Source organism: Melanaphis sacchari, unplaced genomic scaffold (genome assembly GCF_002803265.2).
Source record: "Melanaphis sacchari strain LSU unplaced genomic scaffold, SCAv2.0 Contig64_pilon_pilon, whole genome shotgun sequence".
NCBI classification, from domain to species: domain Eukaryota; kingdom Metazoa; phylum Arthropoda; class Insecta; order Hemiptera; family Aphididae; genus Melanaphis; species Melanaphis sacchari.
The window spans coordinates 884,552-901,977 of NW_020271462.1; the positions used below are offsets into that span (position 1 = coordinate 884,552).

Sequence of the window (17,426 nt, forward strand, 5' to 3'; positions counted from 1 at the left end):
TTGAATGTTGTTTGAGCTACCATACATACCCCCCCCCCCCTATTTATACATTACACGGATCTGATACCTGTACACATATATTCTTATAGGTAGATCATATACATGTAGAAAATGTATCTATAAACTGAAAAAAAAATTTTCAGTAGGTATAAATGTTTGATAATATTATTATATTTTGTGTATTGTGGTCTATTTAGGTGTACCAGTTAATAGTAAGTAACCATTTAAAAACTATTAGTTACAATAACCATAATATATCTATTTATTTAACTCTGTATCTAAAGGTACTTTGAGTATTTTGACACTACTACAAGTCGCAAATTGTCGAAGTAAAATAAAACCGTCTATCAGTGGTTATTATACTTGCGTAATAATATTTTTTCCGCTGAAAATAAATATTTACCTAATCTAATCGAAAATAAAAATTGATTTACTTTAATTTAAAATACTATTGGCTTTAAAAATAAATTTCCATCGTGTGATTTCTTCGTGTAACGTAATATTTTTGAAGATAAATTATCATCATCGAACTTTTTTATAAACAAAAGTACACTAAACCAACACACTCCACTACCCATTTGATTAGTGGCCCAGAAAAATACTGTGATTATAAATAGTTATCATTATTTCAGAAATGTGTTGTATTTTAAACAGAAAAATAAAAATAAAATTGAATTAATATTTTGTTTTCAAGGAAATCACTAGAAAGTAAAATAGAAATTACAGATTTTATTTATAAAAAAAAAAATGCAAAATGAAAAACTTCGCCCGGACAGGGACTCGAACCCTGGACCCTTAGGTTAAAAGCCTAATGCTCTACCGACTGAGCTATCCGGGCATATGTTTTTAGTTAGTAATATTTATTGATTTATGTCTGAATTTTAATAATGTTATATTTATTATTTTTTAGATGTTTTATTGTTACAGCCATTAGCCGTGTAGACATTGATTATAAAATAATTATTACATAATCAATGATACTAGTAATTTAATAATTATACACTTTTTTTATTATAAAAATTGACTTAATGAGATAGGTACACTTTTATAAATCAATTAGGTAGGTACTTATATAATATATACGGTACCTATATTAACATACACTCTAACGCCTCATTCCAGTAGCGTATCCAGGTTACAACACATTAACTTCTTAAACATTTTCGAACAAAAAAATTGTTTAATATTCAAATAATATTATTACCCGGTAATATAAAATGTGCAAAAATGAAACACAATACCTAATTTAAAAAAATTACAAAATAATAACTCAACTAATGTGTTATGTTGACTATACGAATAAAATAATTTTCAGTTAAAATTGGTTCCCGTTGTTCGTTTTAATTAATTTCTGCGGTTACCACTTTACACGTCATAAATATAACTGTTAGATTACTGTAAGATATAAACTAGTACTCGGCGTATCTATACAACTGGCTAGCAGACAACAGTACATTGAATACACTACCGCCGCATATCCGCATTATAAATTATTTAATAATAACGCCAATCACTACATAGATATCTTAAAATTTCCAATTTTAGAGTCTAGTACAATTTCAAATTTCTAGAGTTTTTCATAATAATATTGTTCCTGATGAAAATTTACAGTACACTCAATTTGTACTGTATAAAGTAACTTCTACAGTATTGATTACACCGATCTCGAAATTGCATTAGGTACTATTTTTAGTTAAAATTTCATAAAATCTTTTTCTTTCGTATAATTGTATCTAAGTTTTAAAAATAAAAACAGAATATGAGATCTTCATAAGTTGTTAATTTTGAAACTATAAAATTTAAAAAATGTGTAAAGACAATTATTTTTTATAGTTTTTTTTTTTAGTATTTAAAGTTCTATTATTATTTTTAAAGTTTCAACTTGGATGAAATTTCTTATTTAAACGATATATTAATTATTTTGTTAAAATTTGTAAACGATATTCGTGAGAATTTAAACTTTTCATTATGAATTTTACTATATGTTATAAGATTTTTGATTTATTTTAAAATATCATTTATTTATACAATATATTTATGTGTGTGTGTGTGTGTGTGTGGAGTATGCGTCTATCAAGTTGAATAAAAACAAATTATTGATTTTCAAAATCCTGCGAAGAATATTTTGGCCAAAGAGAAATGAGGAAGGTGATTACGAAATATGATGAAATAGAGAATGTAATTAACTATTCAATGTATTCAATGATTCCAATATAGTGGTCATACTCAGAGCCAGAGATTAAAGTGGGCTAGACATATATGGAAAGCCGACTTATACAGACAGTCACGAAATGGAAACTAAATAAAAGTCGACCAAGGGGAAGGCCAAGTAACAGTGGGAAGATCGAGTTGAAGACTTTAGAATATGGGGAGTGTTGAATGGAGAAGAGATGGTAACTCATAGAGAAATGCGGAGGAAGTTTGTGAAAGCGTCAATGGGTCTAAGTGGCCTAGAATAAGTAAATAAATAAATAAATAAATATTTTTCAACTGTTTTACGGTATTTAAATAAAGGTGTTATTAAATTTTGTGTCGTATAAATAGATATAGGTAATATAATATAAAAATTCGTATATCTATATTATTATAATAATTAAATACTAATAATATAATAAATGCAATAATTTCGGAAAAAATTATGTAAATATACTATAATAATACTAAAAGTAAAATAAATTACTTTAATAGCTATATCAATAACACATATCACTTGGCGATAAAGTTTAATAATTGGACTATTTCCGCTCAGAATCGTTTCTTGTAGGTACATATAATGAATAATGATATAATATCATTGAATTCAAATTTAATATACCTATAATAGTGACCTATTCAATACTTATGTACAGCAGAGCGGTACCCACTTACCTACTTTTTTAAAAATGATTTAACGTGATTGAATTGAAAAAAATTTACCTAACTAAATTAAAAAGAAAAAGTATTAGACACTTTGTATCTTCAAGTTATTTTCAAATAAATACTTTGTCAAAGTTTTTTTTTTTTAATGAATTATAGTATGTATTTGGATGATTTATTTTGACTTTTGGAGTAGGTGTACTTAAAAAGTATTTGAATATTTTTACTCAGGTACTAATTTCTAATAATACCTTTGACGTACAAGACTACTTATTAATTATTAGTTATCAGTTTAAATTAATTATATAGTCAATATACTTAGTATAGCTTAAAATGTTTAAATTATACAATGTATATAGCTATTGTGTTATATACTTATATATTTAAGAAATATTTCGTTATATATTTAGAATATTTAATTATAAAGAATATTGATTTATATTATTATATGTTTTAAATATTTCATCTTGCAGGTACTGTAAAGAGCAATTATTTAGTGTTGATACACTATACACATAGTGAGTATAAACAATAATAATTACTTTACACATTTTGTGTATATTATAGGTAATAAGTAGGTACTTGCATAAAATCAATGTAAATAGTAAATATATTAGCATTAGCAGTGGAAAAATATTTATTTTTTGTGAGGGGGTTGGTGGAATTATTGTATAATTTTGTCAGCATAAAAAATATGTATAAGGCTGTATAAATTAATATTTATGTAATAATTTATTATACACATATTATATATATATATAAATAAACACTGTAATTGTTAGAAAGAATAATAATTAAAAATTTTCCCTGGTTTGTTTTTTTTGCAAATTATTGAATAGTTTCATTGAAATTGGTCAAATGCAAAATATCATTTTCTGAATATAGTATTATTAATGATGTAACATTTTTCTTAGTCTGGCTTGTTTTATATTTATTTTTTATTCTTGTTAATTTAGAAAATGCTCTTTTGGCTGAACAATTATTTTTATTACATATGAGCACCTCATGCGAATAGATTAAGAATACCTTAATTATCAATTATTAGAATAACAATTTAGTAATATTTCGTAATGTAAAATTAAGAATATTTATATTTTATAATTATTAATTATCAATTGTACCCACTAAAATAATTTATTTTTTAACTTTTTTAAACGCATTAAAAATATATATAGGAGATAAAGATGGGCAAAATCAATTGGCCCCTGGACCGTGCCCCCTGGCCCACCATTAATCCGGGTTTGGTGGTGTTATAATAGTGAAATAATTTTATAAATAAGTATAAAATGCTTAAAATTAATTTTAGTGTTTTTAATATTAACTAATTATTTTTTTGGATTGCTCTTTCTCAGTATCTATCTATTAAAAATTTTAAAAGTTATTGAAAAAGGACATGTTTTTTAAATATTTCTATTGCGTATTTGCATGTTTCTAATAGTCAAATTTGTGTTTAGTAATTGTGATTATTATCATCAGTACATTGGAAATACAAATGTTGAATCCGGTTTCCAAAAATTTATTATTATTATACCATTAATTTCAGAAGCTTGTAAACTTTTACTGATAAAAACAATGTTATTTGAGCTAAAATTTTAAGCATCAGTCAAGTCAGATGGGAGGTAAGTAATAAATTATTTTTATATAGATTGCATTGATACCTACATTATTTTTAGTTACCTTTTCCCATTTTAATAATTGTTTTAATATATTATGTAGTATGTACTACAACAAGAATATTATAATTTATACATTTAATTTATAAATTATATTTGTATTTTATTATATTTTCATAATATATCTATAATCAGTATAATTATTTGAAAATTTTCAAAACTATTACCTATGTTTAAAATACAACAAAATAATAATGGCGTAACATATTTTAGCGGTTTAATACTTTTAATTAATGTATTATGATTTATTATAATTTAATACACCGATGATTTAATCAATGTATAAGTAACAAATAATTTAAATTTAATTCATAGTAATTCTGACTTTGACTTTATTTGGTATAAAATAAGAATCCAATGTTTTTATTTTAATTTTTTTTTATTGGAGTTAATAATTCAATGACACAAATAAGAAACTATAAACTTCTTCGAATGCGAGACAATAGGTACGTGTTATCGACATTCGTCAAGAATAACTTGGTATACTAAGAAAATTAAATAATGAAGAAACACAATCTTTACAATAAATTATAACTATAATAATAATTAATAATAACGATAAAAATCTAACGGTGGACGGTCTCAAAAATTATTAGTAGATAGTTTTTTCTCCGAATATAGTAGTTATTTATAAAACTCGTATTTTGACTTGTACCTATAGTTGAAAATAAATTAATGAAATCGAGTAAATACTTCAATTAAATGTTAAAATATTTTTACTTTTTTCATTACAATCATTATATTATTGATATTTAAAATTTGAGGTCTTTAAAATTATCAAGTGGGGACTGTGAAATCCCCTTTTCATTATTCGTCACTACTGAGTTTTATAGTGTTACATATTAGTATAATTACTATAATTTATATAAATGCATGTCGATTTAGCAACTCTTGTTTAATGGCTTTAGTATGATTATTATTAGAGTACAAGACATGTGAAAAATAAATGTTTACGGAAAAGTGTTTGGCACGTTTTGGTTATACTCTGTATTCCTATTATGTGTCAGCTTCTATTTCTAAGGATATTTCATTATTCTGCACCGTGGTCGTGACGTGAGCTACAAGTAAAAAAAAAAAAAAAAAAAATGATAGTGTTGTTGTGACAATAATATATGAAAGCTGAGTTTGCCCATTTAAACTGCGTGAATTTCGTTGTTTCGTACCCAGTTAATTAACCAACTTACTCTAGAACTATTGAAACAATTTATTTAAAGTATACATCATGATATTATATGGATATGCAATATGCACGTATATATTAGAAATATTGCCCAGATTGTACTTCGGTAAATATGATAATAATGAAAACTTTAGTAGTGGAGAGTTAAGAAGCAAAATGTGGCTATTTTTATGAATAAAAAGATTACGTATTATATCTTATAATCCCGATAACGATGGCTGTTTATTAAACGGATCGCTGAATATTATCCGCACGCGCACCTTCAAAAATTTCCCATCGACCACCGTCCACCACTGTCCGTAGAGTCACGTGGCGAGAATGCGACGTTGTCGTGGCGTCATTTTGAACTTTCTCACATAATAGTTTAGGTTACTTACAGTAAAAATTCATAGTATATTAGTATATTAACAATATTACGTCATGGCTAGTGATGTAAAAACATGGTATTTTATTTATTTGTTGTATTATACGTGTACAATATACAGTGTACAATTGTATAATATTATACTTAGACATTGATTATACACGTGTATTGAATTTCGTGCTAATTATTTTATTTTAACTAAAACGAATATAATCCCTATTACACGAACATTGTACAATTTACCTAGGTCTTTAATGTGATAAAAGGGTCATTCGAATACGAGCTAATTGCTACATGAAACGTAGAAAAAGCTTTATTTTTAATTGAATACTAATTTGGAGCGTAAATAAAAGTTTGGAATCAAAAACAACATAACAATATCCTTAAACACAGTGTTTAAAAAGGAACGAAGTATATTCAAGTATTATTAAATGTTTTATGTATTTGTATTTTGTACCTACATTATTTTTGAAAAGAAAAATGTTGGTATTTCTTTATACCTACTACTATTTAATTAAAATATTTTAAAACTGCTTAGAATTAGTAAAAATGTTCATAGTTGTGTGTAAGATCTTAATTCTAAAAATTCTAAATTCGAATTTCACCAAAATAACTAAATAGTTAATCTATTCGTTTAAATATTTGTTTTGAATCTTCAAAATTTGAACTTAAAGTGTCTATAAAATAATAGTGCTTATTGCGTAATATCTTATATTTATAAGATATTTGGGTTTTAGTAAGAATTACTTATAGCCTATAGGAATATTTTGTATTACATTTGCAAGCGATATTACAAATTTTTTATCATACATAAATCTAAAAAAATACTAAAAGTAACTTAAAGTTTCAAATATCTATAAACAGCACAAAAGAGCTCAATTATTATGATTTATGTGGTATTTACTGTCTAGTAAAATACTAGTATAAATATTTATTGAAAATTTCAAATGTCCGTAGGCAATTTTTTTTTTTAATTTTCCGGATTATTTTGAAGGGTACTAAACATTTTTAATTTCCATTAGTACCAACTATGAACTAGATTTAATTTGCTACAAGACACAAACCACAATTTTTGAAATTGAAGATCGAAATCTCTTTTTAGTTTTATATTTTCTATAAATCGTGTATGTATAATGTGTTATGAAAACACACACACACATATCATATACATATATTATTGTGAATTCATAACATTCATCTTGCCGCTCAGAATTAAAATAGGATAAATATGATATAAATTTATTTATACTTAAATTGGTATCTAAAACCATATTGCATGAAAAATATAGAAATGTTTTATTATATACTGCATCATTTATTAATATTCTCTACAATAACATGTCGATAATATTACCAATACTTGGTAGTTGAGCATTTAATCAGTTAATTACATTATTATATGTATATATAAAATGTATATACTCGTGTATTGTCAACTATATCATAAGCCCGGATAGCTCAGTCGGTAGAGCATTAGGCTTTTAACCTAAGGGTCCAGGGTTCGAGTCCCTGTCCGGGCGAAGTTTTTTTTAAATTTTTTTTTGTCCGATAATTTTTATTTTGCCATACTACACTATGTATCAAACTCATTAATATGCTTTGTATAAACTACTATATTACTGTATGAGTTTTTATACATATTTTTAAATGAATAATTATTAACACATTTGACGACTTTAAAAATAACTATATTACCTACATAATTGATTATAATTCATTTTTATTATTATTATTAATTGTCTTTTACAGAATTATGATTCGTATTTCGTGCATTTTTCTAAGGTTTGTCACGAGTTTGATTGAAATGGTTCCGGAATTACAACATTATGATATTTTTCGAAATTAAATTCATCGTTTATCTTTTAGAATTTAAATTAAGCACATTACTATATATACTTTATAGATGCTTATTCAAGGATGAAAGAGTAAAGTACATTCATCATTTTTTAAAAGCTAGACATTAACGAGTTTAATTATATATATTTATATTATATTATATTATTGTAATATGCAGTTATTTACTTTTGTATTAATATTATCTTACCCAAGGCTGTAAATGAAAAACATTTTGGGGAGGGGGTCCAACATATTTTTAAATATAGATACTGAATACTCGTCATTTTTACATTAAAAATATAATAATATAAATTATATACTTACCACTAAAAAGTTTCTACCTTTAAAATTTTTTTGGGGGAGGGAAAAAGGTCCAGATCTCTGCCTCCCCAGATATGGCCGTTACCTTACCGTTAAATAGTGTGAATAGATTTATGGAACAAATAGGTAATAGCTTGAAATAAATTTACATATTTTGAAAAAATTAGTATATGTATATCAAGTAAAATTTGTAAATAATTTTATTCAAATTTCAAATATCTATGAAAAATAATTATATATTTACATAGTTTTTAGACTTCTTATTTCCAGTATGAATTATTTATGAAGATTATTGTGTTAAATTTTCAAATCAAGATTTTATAAAGTTTTTACGACAACATACTTATAATTTGTAAGTGTTTGTGATTTTTTGACGAATTTTGTAAAAATTTAAATTTCATATGCATATAAAAATGGTAGGCAAGTGAATTCCACTCTACTGTAAATTTTGAGCCGTTTAAGTCATTATTTTGTGTTAAATTTGAATTCAATAACATATCACGAAATACGAAGTATTGTATTTATTAAATTATTATAAAAATATATATATTTATAGTGTGGTATAAAATACATAAAAGTTTAAGTTCGTACAAATAACTTTTTTTTTCAATTTAAAAAAAATAATTAATTCCATTATTAAATTATAATTAAAATTACTATTGAAATTAGAAATTAAATTATAAAAATTTTAACTTTAAATGCCTATAAAAAAAAATTGTGGTTTTATTATATTTTTTAGATTTTATGGTTTCAATATGAAATAGATACTTATGAGGAATCTTGTATTCAATTTTCAAAACTTAGATATAAAAAGAATATTTTTATGAATTTCTAATTATAAAATAGTTTCTATTTAAATGCATATAAAAAAAATCTTTCTATGTAATTTTAATATTTTTATACAGATATGAGAACAGTTTATATGGAATCTTGTACTAAATTTTCAAGAATTTTGATCCAGTGAATAATTTTTTACTAATAAAATATTGTGACTTTAAATGTTCGATGTTTTTTAACTGGAAAATGAACCACTTATTAGAAACTTCATATTAAATTTTTATCAATTCATATATTGTTAATTAATGTTTATATAAAAAAAAAGAAATAAAAAATTTCATTTGTCTATAAATTAAATACTTAGAAAATGATAATAAAAATACTAGGTGAAAATAAATCAAGGTTTTGTAGTTATTTGTTTTTAAATTATAACAAAACAAAGACATCAATATAGTTAAAATCTGATTAAGTGTAAAAATTACCGTTTTTTCTTAATTTTTGTTTGTCTTTCTTGATTATTCAATACCACCCTTTAAGTTCAAAGTTGAAGCATCTAATCGACATTTTATCGAGTTCATAGTGTACTCAAACATATCAATGTAAAATCAATTCATTCATCGCTCTTTTCAAAATATAAAATCAGTATTTACGTATAAATCTTAATTAACTACTGCTGGTTACCGTGAAAACAACTATTCAAGTCGTTTAAAATAGTTTTATTTGTAGGTACTTAGTAAGTAATTGGAATTGGAATATTTTTTTATTCACTTAAGTTATTTTTAATTGTTTGGCCAAAAGAACCACAGATTACATATTATAATTATTTGAGTCAAAAAGTCCTTATTAATAATAGATACTTCAAAATTGTATAAGTTATTATGATTTATTTATAATGTTTTACGTAATTTAATTGTTTATAGTATAATAATAAAATAATACTTACATACCAAACTTTTGTTACAATTATTTTGTAGTTTTAAATATACGTACACGTCACACACACATACACACTAATTATACACATATTACGTAGGTACCTATATCTAACTCGTCAGTATTTGTCCGGCAACTCCGACCACTGATTTACGAGCTATCACTCATCACACTTAAATATCTTTACACACCCAATTATTTTTGTACAAATTTAATTCCTAGGTATAGTAAAGTATAGAACTGCAGAAGTAATTTGTGTCTGGGTCGCGTATTACTATTATAATATTATATACTCTCGATTCGTTTAATAACAAAATAATGAATTTAATAAAAAAATGATTTAAAAATATGTAATTTCGTTCAAATTTGAACTTAAAATGTCTATAAAAGAAATTTGCTTAAATTATTTTTAATTTTTTTGGTTTCAATATAAACTACTTTGTGTTATATTTTCAAGCTTAAGCTATAACAATTGCACATTTTATATACATTTTCAACTGCACGTCTGTAGGTATTTGCAAATTTTTGCGATTTTAAGGAATTATGTTAAAATTTGAATATCAAATGCGTAAATATTTTTACACATATGATGTAAGACTTACAGAATCTTATATTAAGTTTTTAAGAATTTTAACCAAGAAAATTTTTTTCACGACATTAAGAATAAAAATTGTTATGCCATAAATATAGCTTAAAAAGTGTCAAAAATTATAAAACTTATACCATAATATAAAATAATATTATAAACATTTGGTGAATATTTCAAGTACCCATACGGACCATACGGTTATTTGTTTTTCAAATATAACAAAATAATAAAAATCATTCGAGGAGAAATATTTAATTTACTGGATTTATTACCAATTGACTAACTTCTCGATAGAATTTATTAATTTTTTTATGTAGATTGTAAAACTAATAACTATTGAAAAATCTTGTTCTACATAATCTATTATATAATATTTAGTAAGAATATTAAATATTTAATATTATTGAACAACAATAAGTATTAATGTTATGAAATATAATGTTAGTAAACTAGTAACATATGTTCATTTTCTTTGTATTAATAACTAGCCCGGATAGCTCAGTCGGTAGAGCATTAGGCTTTTAACCTAAGGGTCCAGGGTTCGAGTCCCTGTCCGGGCGATCTTTTTTGCATTTTTTTTTAAACAAATTTTATTAATATATATTTTTAACAGTGGATGCTGTCTGTAAATGCATAAATGCAATTAGTATGATTAAAAATGTGTTTTTCTGTTCGGTTTAAATTATTATCAAAATTATGAATTTATTGTTTTAAATTCTGAAGGAAGTAATAAATGTAAATATTTTGTTACAGAAAAATATCCTTAACTTCATGAATGGTTTTGTGTATATTGTCATTATATCTAAATTACATTTTTGGGAGGGGTCAAAAGTAAAAATTCTTAAAACTTTAAAAATAATTTTAAAAAATAAAAAAAAGGAGGAAAGTAGGTGATTACTTTGAAGTATCTTATTTATGTAAATTATTATAATATATGTGTTAAATTTTAATTCTGTGATAAATCTTTGTAGACATAAACGCTTCTAAGTGATTTTATCTGGCTGCCTACTAAATACTATAAATAACTAAATATAATAAATATTATATTACTTTTACGATATAGGCATTTAAGTTAATATTTTACTATTAATTATGCGATAGCTTGAATTAATTTTAGCTAAAAATATTGCATTTGTCGCACATATTATAATTAATTAATATCTTATTTGTTATTATAATAATTATTTATACTTATTATAATATAATTTTATTGCTATTAGTTTTTAAATCAATACTGAATTTTTATACGTATAAAACGATCTATTTTCTTACGATTTTATAATAATAATATATTAATAAAACAACCTACACATAGGTTGTTTTTATTGAAATTTACAATTATTAAAAATATATTTTAGTAGATTTTTTTATTCAAAAAAAAAAAAAAAAAGACACAGCCTTCAAAATGTCAACTTTACACTACAATATCACAAATTTTTGAATGTTTATTCCTAATCTATCTTATAAAGTGGGTTTATTTGACTCGTTCTATAAAAATCATGATAATTTCTATATTTGTAAGCAAATAAATTTAATGTCCGTCGAATAACGTTATACTCCGATACAACGTAATTTGTCATATACCATAATTTACACTAGCTGTACTGTAGTATATGTATATACATTTATATTACTATGTATACAAAAAAATTACTCAACTTTTGGATGATAACTGTATAGAAAAATCGTTGTATAATTTTAATTAAAATAAATCTTGAATTGTTAACTTTTGATGTTTATAAATGAGTAACGACTCTTAAAATATTACCGAGTTTGTGTGAATATGAATTCACACAAAAATGATGATATACCTACCTTACCTATTATTATACGTTTATGTCGACCGAAGGCCATTGCCGACGTCACGAATGGTAAACGCTATACGCGTGACAAGGTCAGACGTCGCTATAATTTACGTAACGTGTGCAGAAAGTCATGCATACAGATCGCTGTAGTGCTTAGTTTTGTTTTCATTAGATATAATATTTCCTAAACGTCTGCATATTAGAGTGCTACAGAACTGTTACTAGTATTCCCGGGTGGGGGGGGGGGGGATTTTGAAGCGCCTTCAATGTAGTCACAGACTCATTTCTTGTATAAAATTGGTCAGTGAATGTATAATAATTAATGGCTGTCCAAAAACATCAATTTTTTTTTATTATTTTGTCCTTCATTGTTAATCTAAGTCTACTAGGTTATGGCACGGCGAGCATAAAATACAATTTGTACGTCACGATTGAGTAAATTTGTCGGTTTATTTACAAAGGATATTTAATAGTACAAAAGAAAACCTACACGATCGAACATAAAAAACTGCGATGTCGCCAAATTTGCAATTTTGAATTATATTGTACAAAAAATATTAATTTAAATAATTATTAGTTACAGTAATACAAAATATATGATACGAGTTAAAAAATAATATGATTTTATGGCCATATGTAACGTATTGTTGTCTGTTGATATATTAATTTACCTGTTTAATAATAATAAAATAATCAGGCCTTACTGTCTATCGTGTAGTTAAAATTGTTGATAATAATAATAATAATAATAAATAAAATTGATATACCTTAGTATCTGTTTCCAATTTGACTTTGATATAATAGATTCAGTATTATTGTAGGTATATTTGAATATTGGTCAAAAGCTTTTAGGTTTAATTTTATCATAACGTATTATAATATAACATTGTCAATAAAGTTAGGTTCAGTTCATGGCTCGAGGTGTGTGTAAGTTTGATATCATAATAATACATGTAAATAACAAATTAAAAATGTTAGCAACATGAAAATGGCAATGTCGTATATAAAATATTCTTTGCTCAATCGTTTTTTAGCGGTCTGCTAAAACTTTTTTATATTTCAATATTAAAAAATTAATTATGTTCTGGTAGCATCTGAAAATAAAGCTACAAAATTAACTAATGAGGCCCAAATTGCTTTATATAGTTCTAACTCAATTTAGTATTTTTTTAAATTTAATATATTAAAAGATTTTATTCGTAAATAATTATATTTTATTATTTTTATTATATACTGTATATTATATAATTTTACTATTGAAATCCATAAATCCATACCTGTTATTGTAGATACTCATACTTAATTTAATTCAATTAATTCATTTAAATATATGTAAAAAAAAACAAAATATGTGATGGTTAATAATTTATTTAATATGCGGATTTTTGAACCGATAATTACGCATTGGTAACTGGTAAGTATAATAAATAAGTATTCTATAATGTGTTCCGGGGGAAATTGTAAATCGTTATTATGCATCTAATTCTTTATTTTATACGATGAGATAGTAAGGAGATGAGAAAAAAAACAATAAAAATTGTTGTGTGATGGACGAGACAAATAATGATTGGCAAGAGCTATAATTTGAGCCGTCAGCTGATGTAGAAACAACAGGTACCCGAGGTCGATACACTAACTTCACACGTACGTAATGGGTCCAGCGAGTCGACAAAATGCCAATAATAGCAATTATTATATCTTCTCTCATTCCTCTAGGCCGTTTATTGGTTTTATCGTTTTTCCATATTATCATTTGGAGGTCTAAGGGGGGGAGGAGACATTGTCGTGTGGTGGAATGATTCAGTGGCACACTTCTTTCTATTCAATGAAGTTACCTCTCATCCCCTTTATAATTTATATAATCATAGGATAAGAATACGACCAGTCACACGCTGATATGACGCGTTGGCTACTGTTTTACATCTCTAGTGTACTTGATCACTTGACCTCGTAAGCATTAGGCCAGCTACGTTTACAATTAAAAGAGAATTTTTTGGAAATTGGAGAAAGCGTGATCTAACGCAGTAGAAAAGTAAAGGCCACTCTACAATTTCATATTTTAGAAACCAATGGACGGACGTCCGGATGACATTTGTTAACGTCGGATTATGGTTTTTACTGATAGTGTACTTTTTAGCCCCATCCATACCCTCGGTACACTTTAACGGCAAAGTTTGAAACTCGCGGAAACTTACGTATACCTATAATAATATAAATATTACTATACGTTTATATTATAATAATATAACATGTATAATACATACAGTACACAAATCGCTTTTGAAACTACATTTGAGTTATTTTCAATTAAAATATATTAATTATAATATTATTCTGTTGACTAAAATAATAGTATTGTTAATTTGTTGATCATTTTTTATTTTCCCTGTGCTAACAAGAACGCACTAATGGCTGTAATATTATCTGCCTATTATAGATTTTATAATATTATTAAATTTTCTAAAAATAGTGCATTTAAAAATGTTATTGTGTGATATCTAAAATATTACAATAATATACATTAAAAGTTTCCAGTACTCACAAATAATATTTTTAAATTACGAAAATTATTATTTTATTTCGTCAAAATTTAAACTTCAGAAGCTCAAAAAAAATATTCATAGAATTCAACTTTTTTTTTTTTTTTTTATTAATATTGTAATAAAAACTTATCTTAAGTATGAATATCACAATTTTTATAAATTTTCAACTATAAGATTATTTGCTAAGTTTTGCAATTTTGATGAAGGAATTTCGTTAAAATTATAACTGCTTATATAAAAATATTGTAATAATATATTTAACGAAATTTTTTTGTTGGTTTATGAACGACTTATGAAAAACTTTGTTTTATATTTTCAAGGTATTTTTTTTTTAACTTTTTAACTAAACAAATAATATATTGGACGAAATTTAAAACAACAAAAATGTTAATTGTTTAATTATAGTCTAAAAAGAGTTAAAATATTTTATAAATTAGTATGGACAACTATTATAAATTTATTCTGCTTTAACTTTTTTTTTGTTTTTCTCCAATTATTTTGAAAAGAACTAGAAATTATTTTATTATTGAGCCTCTAAAGTATCAATTAGATCGTATTCTGCGCAAGAAATCACCTTAAAAGTGGAGATTCAAAACATTTTTATAGCTCCAAAAGGCAATGAAGAATAAAAATCATTTTAAAATCATGAATATAGGTACTTTTACTCAAATAAAATTGAAAATAGCGTATTTAAGTCTTTTTCCTTTTTTTGTACCTACATCGAATTTTTAAATTGTTATCATTTATCCTATTAAAATTAACTATAAGTTGTATATATATTTATATTTTTTGTACATAAAGATTAAGCGTACAACGGGTTTGCATGCAATGCGCTCCAAAACTATACATTATAATCTATTTTGATTTTGCTCATGTGTGTGCTTTGGTCCAACTTAAAATGTTGAATAGTTTAAAACTCGATTAATATATGAGAGAGAGAGAGAGAAAAAAAAGGTTAGAATTCTAATTATTACTATAAAAATAACTTTAAAGTATTATAATTAATAATTTTGGTTATGCGGCGACAACTGATAATGAATGAAGGGCAGAGGGATAACATACATTTTTATAATTTAAAATAATAAAAATAATCATTAAAAATAGTTAAAAATTAACACGATCTACCTCATTTATGAAATTAAATTTTCATGTTATCAATTAAGAACTTTACAAATAGTTTAGTACAACATTAATTCAACGGTTTATAACGAAGACTCAGTTATTAATTATTATTATTGTAAACGTCAAGTTAGATTACGATCAAACCTTGATGATATTTTAGCTTGGGATTTACATTTTGTACCTCGACAGTAGGCACTTTCTACCATATCTGATGTAAGACGATATAATAATTATGTATATTAAAAGATTTTGTATTCTCTCGAAAATGTTTATTTTATTCTGTAAAGAAAAATGTTTAGACCTTAAATATATATACGGCCTGACTCATATTTTTTAGCATTTACGTTTATAAAAATGTTAACGACTCAAAACAAACGTCACATTTGGAATCTTCACTCTACCATTCTGCATTATTGTACTATGGTTCACATAATAATAATAATAATGTGAAAGTTGTTACTTCTCGTAATAATTTCTACCAAACTATATAGTAGTTTACCTCACTTAACTCGTACCACAACATCCATTTTGTCCAGCGAGTTTATATATATGACAATTATTGTGAAAGACTACGATGTTGGAATCTACGAGACATTATATATAATATAAAAGATAGTAAATCTAAATAATGGTACTTTTACGGCATTTTGTCTTGTGGACATAAATTCATGTAATTCGTATTTATATTTGGAAACGTTGACCAATAAGTTTCTATATATGGTTTGGTTCTAACTCCATTCCGAGGTCTAATATTATATATACTGTAGGTACTCCCGAAGATTTATCTGGTTTAAAGTCCACCATAAGTACATAGTGTCGGTATATATATGATCGAGCTGTTAAAGCTATTAGGGACTAGAGGGCTTAACTCTAGGTCATAATATTATATGATATTGTGTGTTGCAATGATATTATAGTGCAATATTAAAATATTGTAACTATATTTATTTATATTGTATTTAAGTTAACCAAATTCCATATTATAATATATTATATGTTATATACTTAAATGTTATATATATACATAATATTAACGAATAATAATATTGTTTGATCGTTGAACGTAAAAGCGTGTTAAAAATAAAAAGTATTGAATTTTTGCAATTTAAGCAAATAATAAATTTTGTTATAATAAAGCGTTTTTTATTATACGATTATGCAGCGTCTCATGATTCAAAGACCTAAAAAATATTATATAAGCATATAAGGTATAATAAGCGTTAAGATCTTGTCACGGCGTCATATATTGTCATCGTCTTAAAAATATACTTTGTAAATTTTTATTCAGTAGAACAAATTTTGTGTTATTAACTTTATTACTTTATTAGTATCTACATTTATTATCGCAATTTTAAAATGTTCATAACTTATTTGAAAATTTAAATGTTTTTATAAACTGACTTACAAACACTGGCAATACGTCTTAC

General features: G+C 24.7%; 3 non-coding genes across 3 annotated transcripts; 2 read left to right on the forward strand and 1 right to left on the reverse strand.

Annotated features, from left to right (window-relative positions):
* Positions 1-765: 765 nt before the first annotated feature.
* Positions 766-838, reverse strand: Trnak-uuu. The gene has a single exon. It is a non-coding gene; the product is annotated as a tRNA-Lys (tRNA).
* Positions 839-7,520: 6,682 nt separating this feature from the next.
* Positions 7,521-7,593, forward strand: Trnak-uuu. Its single transcript has one exon. It is a non-coding gene; the product is annotated as a tRNA-Lys (tRNA).
* A 3,423-nt stretch (positions 7,594-11,016) lies between these two features.
* On the forward strand, positions 11,017-11,089 carry Trnak-uuu. The gene has a single exon. It is a non-coding gene; the product is annotated as a tRNA-Lys (tRNA).
* Positions 11,090-17,426: the final 6,337 nt, after the last annotated feature.